Below are 7,099 nucleotides of genomic sequence, written 5' to 3' on the forward strand. Positions count from 1 at the left end.
ATCTTTTTTGCATCCTTAGTTCCCATTATGTGTTGTACTCTTTAATCCACTTTCGCATTCACTCAGAATTGTAATTCACAAAGACATTTAAGTTCTCTCGCTCCTCATGTGAGAGACGTAGTGGGAGACCCTTGCCTCATGTGAGAGACGTAGTGGGAGACCCTTGCCACATAATAACTTGTTTTATAATTGGGCTCTCGTTCATTGTCCAAGAAATGGATTCCTCCTCATCCACAACCTGTAAGTATAATACATGCATTCGTTTTGTATCCATCCCTCTGCCATAGAGCCTTCGGGCCTTGCTCTTTGATGCATAAATCCTTTTAAGACCCCCATAAACCTTTCTACCCAAAACATCCATCGTGTGCTAACAATGCCCGCAATCTCTACCTCTTCAACGAGATGGATAAGCAAATGAACCTGGATATCAAAAAACGACATAGGCAATTCTCTTTCCATTAGACATACAAGCTCTATACACTCCAATTTTCTTCATGATATCTCTTGGGTGTCTATCTCCTTTGATGTGATCCATCTAGTCAATGATAATTGGTAAATTAGTTAAGGAATATCAAGAAAACATAAATAAAAAGCGATAAATAAAAATACATGAGCATAGGGACTTACCTAATAAATGAACCTAGACTATCGATATATTATATCTCAAATGGTCTCGGTTAAGTATCCATCAATGACAAGGGATAATACGTGCTATAACATAATCATAATACATATTAGTATATATACAAAATTTAGAAGGTGTTGAATATCATAATAAAGAATGCTTACCTTAAGAAAGTTATGCCAATCATGCGTCTCCTAATCCAGACAAAGAATTATCATCCATAGTAAACACGTTTCGAAGGGAAGCACCATAGTCTATAGGTGTACGGATTAATCTTATCCTAGAATTAATAGTGTTTATCTCTTCCTTTGTAAGCACCCAAGGTGTTGCACGATATGTCGTCTTTCCTGTACTTTTATCTACAATAGGCCATAAAAATGGTTTGACTCTTTGTTCTTTCAAATCCGCTCTCGTAAATTCAGTATCTTTAAGTCCCACGAGATGTTTCCATAGTGAGTGTCCAACATTTTTAAAGATATGCATCGGATCGAGAAGATGTGTAATTTTTAAGTCCTTCCAATACTCTAGTTGATACCAAATAGAAATATTTGGCGCCATTGATCTTTTCTCTCTATCTCTGTGAGATTTGTCGTCTTCTTCATCGCTTGTCAACTCTGAATTGGGATCTATAATAGGACCAAACATCCATTTTCTATACCAATCCACAGGAGTTATGTCGTCTTCTTCATCGCTTGTTAACTCTGAATTGGGATCTATAATAGGACCAAACATCCATTTTCTTTTCCAATCCACAGGAGTTACCCGTTGTGTAGACACATCCATGTCTCAACCTTTCCATTAAAACGTCTTGCTTGTTGCAAAACGATCTCAATATGTGTCCCTCAGGTAGAAATCTTCTATGCCAAAGATATATGTTCTTCTTCAAGTTCTTGCTATACTTCGATTGTAACTGATCACCGCAAGGTGGACATCCCTTATATCCCTTTCTTGATAGACTTGTGAGACTGAACGAAGTGATTACACAGGCATTATTCAATCAACTCTTTTTATTGTTAAATGTATGAAGAAATGAGATGTGGTGGTTGTTATGATATACTTGAACAACATCTATGAGCAAGAAAATCATGAATTGTCCATGTAAGAATGCCTTGTACTAAAGTTGTGTTCACCTTTGGGCTTGGACATGTCAAGCACATTTATTCCTTTACATAGCTCTTGCATATCATCAATGAGCGGAGCCAAGTATACATTATCTTTTACTTGTCGTTTTCCTAAATTTATGTGTCCTTTATTAAGCACTAGGAAATATACATAAAGAGTGAAATAGAAAAACACTAAATAACACATATACCTGGAATTATCAAGCTTAATATCAAGTGCTCTTTTTTTATGGATGAGAATGGTGGTAGGTTATAGTTGATAGGAACTACTGGCCAATTTGACCATCTTGTGGACTAATTTGAGAAGGGATTGATTCCATCAAGTCCAACACCGAGATTTAAGTGACGAGGTTCTTCTCTAAACTCTAGCCAGGTTCTATCAATGTGTTTGAAAGCTTCACAATCAGATGGTACTCATAGGAATCCATCTGTGCTCTTATTGGTTGATGCCCAATCCATAAGCTTTGCTAACTCTATGCTTCGAAATATGTATTTCACACGGGTAGATAATGGAAAATGTCTTAGAACTTTTTGAGGAACAAGTGTTGTCACCTCTTTAAATCGCGAGGTATGACATTTAGGACAAACAATTGCATCCTTATGCTCTACCCAAAATAAAATACAATCATTGATGCATGCATGGATTGTTCCATAGTCAAGGCCAAGATTGGTCATCATCTTTCTCGCTTCAGTATATGTTTTTGGGATCTTGTTATCGGGTGGTAGAATCTTACTTGAAAGTAACTTGACCAATAGATGCAATAATTACATTCGGCAAACAAATTACAAACAAAGTATTATCAAGCATCTATGTGATTCGTACTTACATTAATAATGCTAAAACAGATGCATTGCAACAAGAAAATTGGTCTTTAAGTTGAAAAGGAGAAATGTGATTGATATTTTTGTCATTGAAGAACCTTCAAAGCTTTTTGTGTTTGCTTCTTTTCAAAGTTAGTCTTCATGAGGATCACTTTGAAACCAGTCATCTAGGATCACTTTGAAACCAGTCATCTAAAAATTCATTCATGTTATCACCATCATACTCTTCATCGTCATTTTCCTCTGGTTGAGAGGAATATTGCTCTCTTAATCTTTGAAAATAAATGGGATCTTGTGGTTGAAGAAGTCTCATACACTCCATTAATAATCGAGAGTGACCTGATTGGTATAAGGTACATCCTCCACATGATCATAGTCAGGAACCTGTGGGCCGAATGAAGAAATGTTTATTGTCATGTAGTTTTGTTTACATAATTACAATATCAAAAACATATTATCATTGGATCAAAATCACTTGGAAGGAAAAAACTTAAGAGCAACATATCACAACAATATTATTTGAGAAAGACATGCATTTTTATATTTGATCTCAAAATACATTATGATTGGATCATATCATTGTCATTTAAGGTCAAAATAAACAAAAAAGACCATGTCATAGACTCAAAAAGACCATCTTTATATAACAATGTCAGAGTCAATATAAACAAAACTAACCATAACACTATCTACTCTCCATGGGCTACAGGTCTATGCTTATGCCAACTATAATTCACTAACAACTCCTCACCCGCATGCAATGATCTAGTTGCATTTACAATAATGTAAATGGGCACATCTCTACTCATGTACATTGGTTCATGACTATTCTCACTCTCCACAAAAGTATAATTACTTCTTTCATTTCTTCCTCTACTGCTATTGATTAGTCCTGATATATTTTCTTGAGCATATGGTCTCCCATCTATATGCAATCTCTCTCCCTCTGCATGAGTAATATCCCCTTTCAGCAAGAGAGGTAGCATTAGCACATAAACCATATGTGGTCATACTCCTGACTTAGCGAACAAGTTGATGCCATGCACCCCAAGTGTAGATAGGTCCACAAAATGTCATCAAACTGACTTCTGAGTTTTGAGGCATATGTAAATCCCGCCTCCTCCACCAGGTATCGTAGACAGTGTAATGACATAGCGAGCACCCCAAAATGAGAAAATCTATCCCATCATTTGGAAGAGATTCTCCCAACCAGCCTCCATAACATCTGCGATCATAAGTATGCACAAGATGATGGTAGCGAGTAGGTAAGGCAAGATTGCTAGCTGTCTCTAGGCTTGGACCATGCGATAACTAATGTGAATGTGCCTGCATCTGTAGCTATAAAATGGCATGGCTATGTCGTGTGCGATGATGTGCAGATGGATCGATTCCATAGGTGTCATCATCTTCCTCAATAAGTGGAACCTGTGATAACTAGATGGACATAATTTCCTCTCAACATACTATCTTTTGAATGACATAAATCTTAAATTCTTAAAAACAATTGTATTACATACCCTAGGTTGATCTTGGCCTTGTAAAGTAGGTGCATCTCGACACCTGCCAACCCTAAGCTCATGAGAATGCCAAACACGTTGTCGATGCAAGCCTCGATGATCAACACACCAGCATGGAATCCTCCCCTCACAGTAATCATTGGCCATGGATCCAATGGGCGTAGAATGAGGCTCAAAAATGAGGCTCAAAAGTAGAGGACACACCTCTCCTGCCATGGGAGCTCGTAGGTGGAATGGAGGTGGAAGTGTACCGGATGATGAGTCCGAACCTGAAATACAAAAAAAATAGAATATATGAAACATTAAATTATGATATTGTAAAATATTACGAACATAGAAAAGCCATTTTGTGTGGATGATTGAAAAGTCATAAATAAATAACAAGTTGACAACTTGCATGCGTTAAGTGTAATATCTTTTGAAAATTCAAATTTCAAATGCTATGTATTAACGGCCTGGCAAGATGACTCACTCCCTTTATTTCAAGGGTAATAGTTTTTGTGCTATGCCTAAGTTTATAGTATGTCATCTTCTTGTTTTATACTAAGGTTTATAAGATTTTATTGTCTTTATTTTTGTACTATGCCTAAGTTTATAGTATGTCATCTTCTTGTTTTATACTAAGGTTTATAAGATTTTATTGCTTTTAATAGATAGTATAGATATATTGACGATTTGAAAAATACTAATTCTGAAATGTATTTTTTTACAATGTAGATGATTTGCATTCATTCCAGATAATAATCAACATGCATCTATGTGTGAGGAGTCATGGAGACACTTTCAAAGAGAGATGCGTCTAAAGTTGCGGTGGACACAACGCAAGGTAACGTGTAATATTTTTTATATTCGAGTTCATAATTAAGTAACGAATGTATAAAAACTTATGTAAATATGTTCTTGGCGTCTATTTTCTTATATGTAGGAGGCTGTACGAGCAAGGGTGCAGAGTGGCCATACCTCCCATCTTGGGAGGGGCTTTGTTGCCCATTTTGTACGTAGCTAAATCTTTATGTTTAATTTATTTTGTGTGCACATGTATATATGTATACACAATTGACATTAGCTTAAAAAAATAAAAAAAATAAACAAAGGAGATATAGACCGTGGCTATAGGACATTGAAATCAGAGATTGCAGATCCATCGAATGCTTTTGTAAGTATATTCAATAAGTAAGATAATATAATTTTTTAATTAACTTTTGAATTAACGCTACTTATGTTTTCATCATGTGATCTAAAGGAGTGATGGGGCAAGCAAGATATGGCAGAGGTGGACCGTCAGATGTAGGAGGGGCTTCAGAGAGAGCTCGTGAGAGGGGCGAAGCATCAAGGGATGAGCAGTACCCCCTCCCTGATGATACAGAGGACACTCATGGTCGGGGCCGGCGGGGCCATGGTCGAGGTCGAGGCTGCAGAGCCAAGGTCCCGGTCGACACTCGAGGCAAGGCTAGATATATAGTTGACCATGTTTTGTATATTCCCTCAAGATAGCATATATTTCCTTTAGGATTTTATAGTCTTTATACCCCTCATTTTGTATATTGACATATATAGATATACACATACATTTCATTTTATATATTGACATATATAGATATACACATACATTTCATTTCATCTATTGTCTCATCTCTTGTTAAAATTCAAACTTTATATGTGTATATGTATATATTGACATATATACATATACACATACATTTCATTTCATCTATTGTCTCATCTCTTGTTAAAATTCAAACTTTATATGTTTATGTTTCTAAATTTAAATTTTGATGGTGATCATCATGACTTACCTGATGAATAATTTGCCATTTGTAACAAGCTTAATGCTATTCCATGTTGTGACATTGAGATGTCTTTGTACGTGTCCTGGTTCAAATCATCACAAGTATCAATGTAAAGCAACGATGTATGAGGAAAGAGAATGTGTGAGATATCGATAGAGAGAAAGTGTTTGTATGTATGAGAGAGAGAGAGAGAGAGAGAGAGAGAGAGAGAGAATGTATGAGGGAGAATTAATAGAGTGTATGTATGAGGGATATGTGTTTTTAGCTATGGTGTGCCTTGGGTAATGACCACCAAAAGGTCCAACCTCAGCATCCTCCACTAGGTGTAGATCCTCATGAGGACTAGCACAACACCATGTAACGAACCACCATGACTAGCTTTGTAGAGCTACCCACCCACTGGTTGGTATGGTTGTGGTCTTAGGGGATATGCCCTAGGGAAAAGAACCTATGGAGAGACAGGAAAACACATCATCATACTAAATAGAAGCACTATTTACTTTAAAAAGCACATTTTTAGGAAGGTCATTGTAAATTCTTACTTTAGTTGGTATGGTCAGCTCGTGAGGAATAACCGTCATTTGCTTTGCAAATATCACGATTGAAGCGATTCGAGCAGTTGTGTCTAACTCATTAGCGAGAATGCCTCGATTGAAGTGGTCCAAGCAATTGTGTTTAACTCATTAGCGAGAATGCCTCGATTGAAGTGGTCCACGCAGTTGTGTTTAACTCATTGGTGAGAATGCATCAACCCATGGGATGATTCTTCCATGTTTTCAATTTTATTTTCAAGGACTGGTTACCTTTCCGTAAGTAAATGTGATTGGTTTCCCAATCATGAACTAACCTTAGATCTCTTATGTAAGGCCTTCCAAGGATCATGGTGTATGAACCTCTTCTCTAATAATCCCTATCACCACAAATGTGTGGCGAAAGCTTAGCCCGAAGGTCTTGATCTTTGCATCTTGTAGGATGCCCAAAGGTTTAGTTGTGTTCTTGTTGGTGGTAAGCCACGAGGCTTGTGTCTATGAGTGGCGGTGAGCTTCCCCGGGACTCGCAACAATTGTTGTTGGTGATTATGCTGACACTAGCATAACCATCCAAGATTGCAGATACTGTCATTCCTTTATAAACAATAGGTAACAGTGCATTCGATTTATCGCTTTCAAAGTAGTGTCCCGGCTTGTTTGTTTTTGGCTATACTTTTGTCTTGGGTATGGAGGG

This window comes from Cibotium barometz, chromosome 41 (assembly GCF_041138505.1).
Source record: "Cibotium barometz isolate CiBa-2024 chromosome 41, ASM4113850v1, whole genome shotgun sequence".
Classification (NCBI taxonomy): domain Eukaryota; kingdom Viridiplantae; phylum Streptophyta; class Polypodiopsida; order Cyatheales; family Cibotiaceae; genus Cibotium; species Cibotium barometz.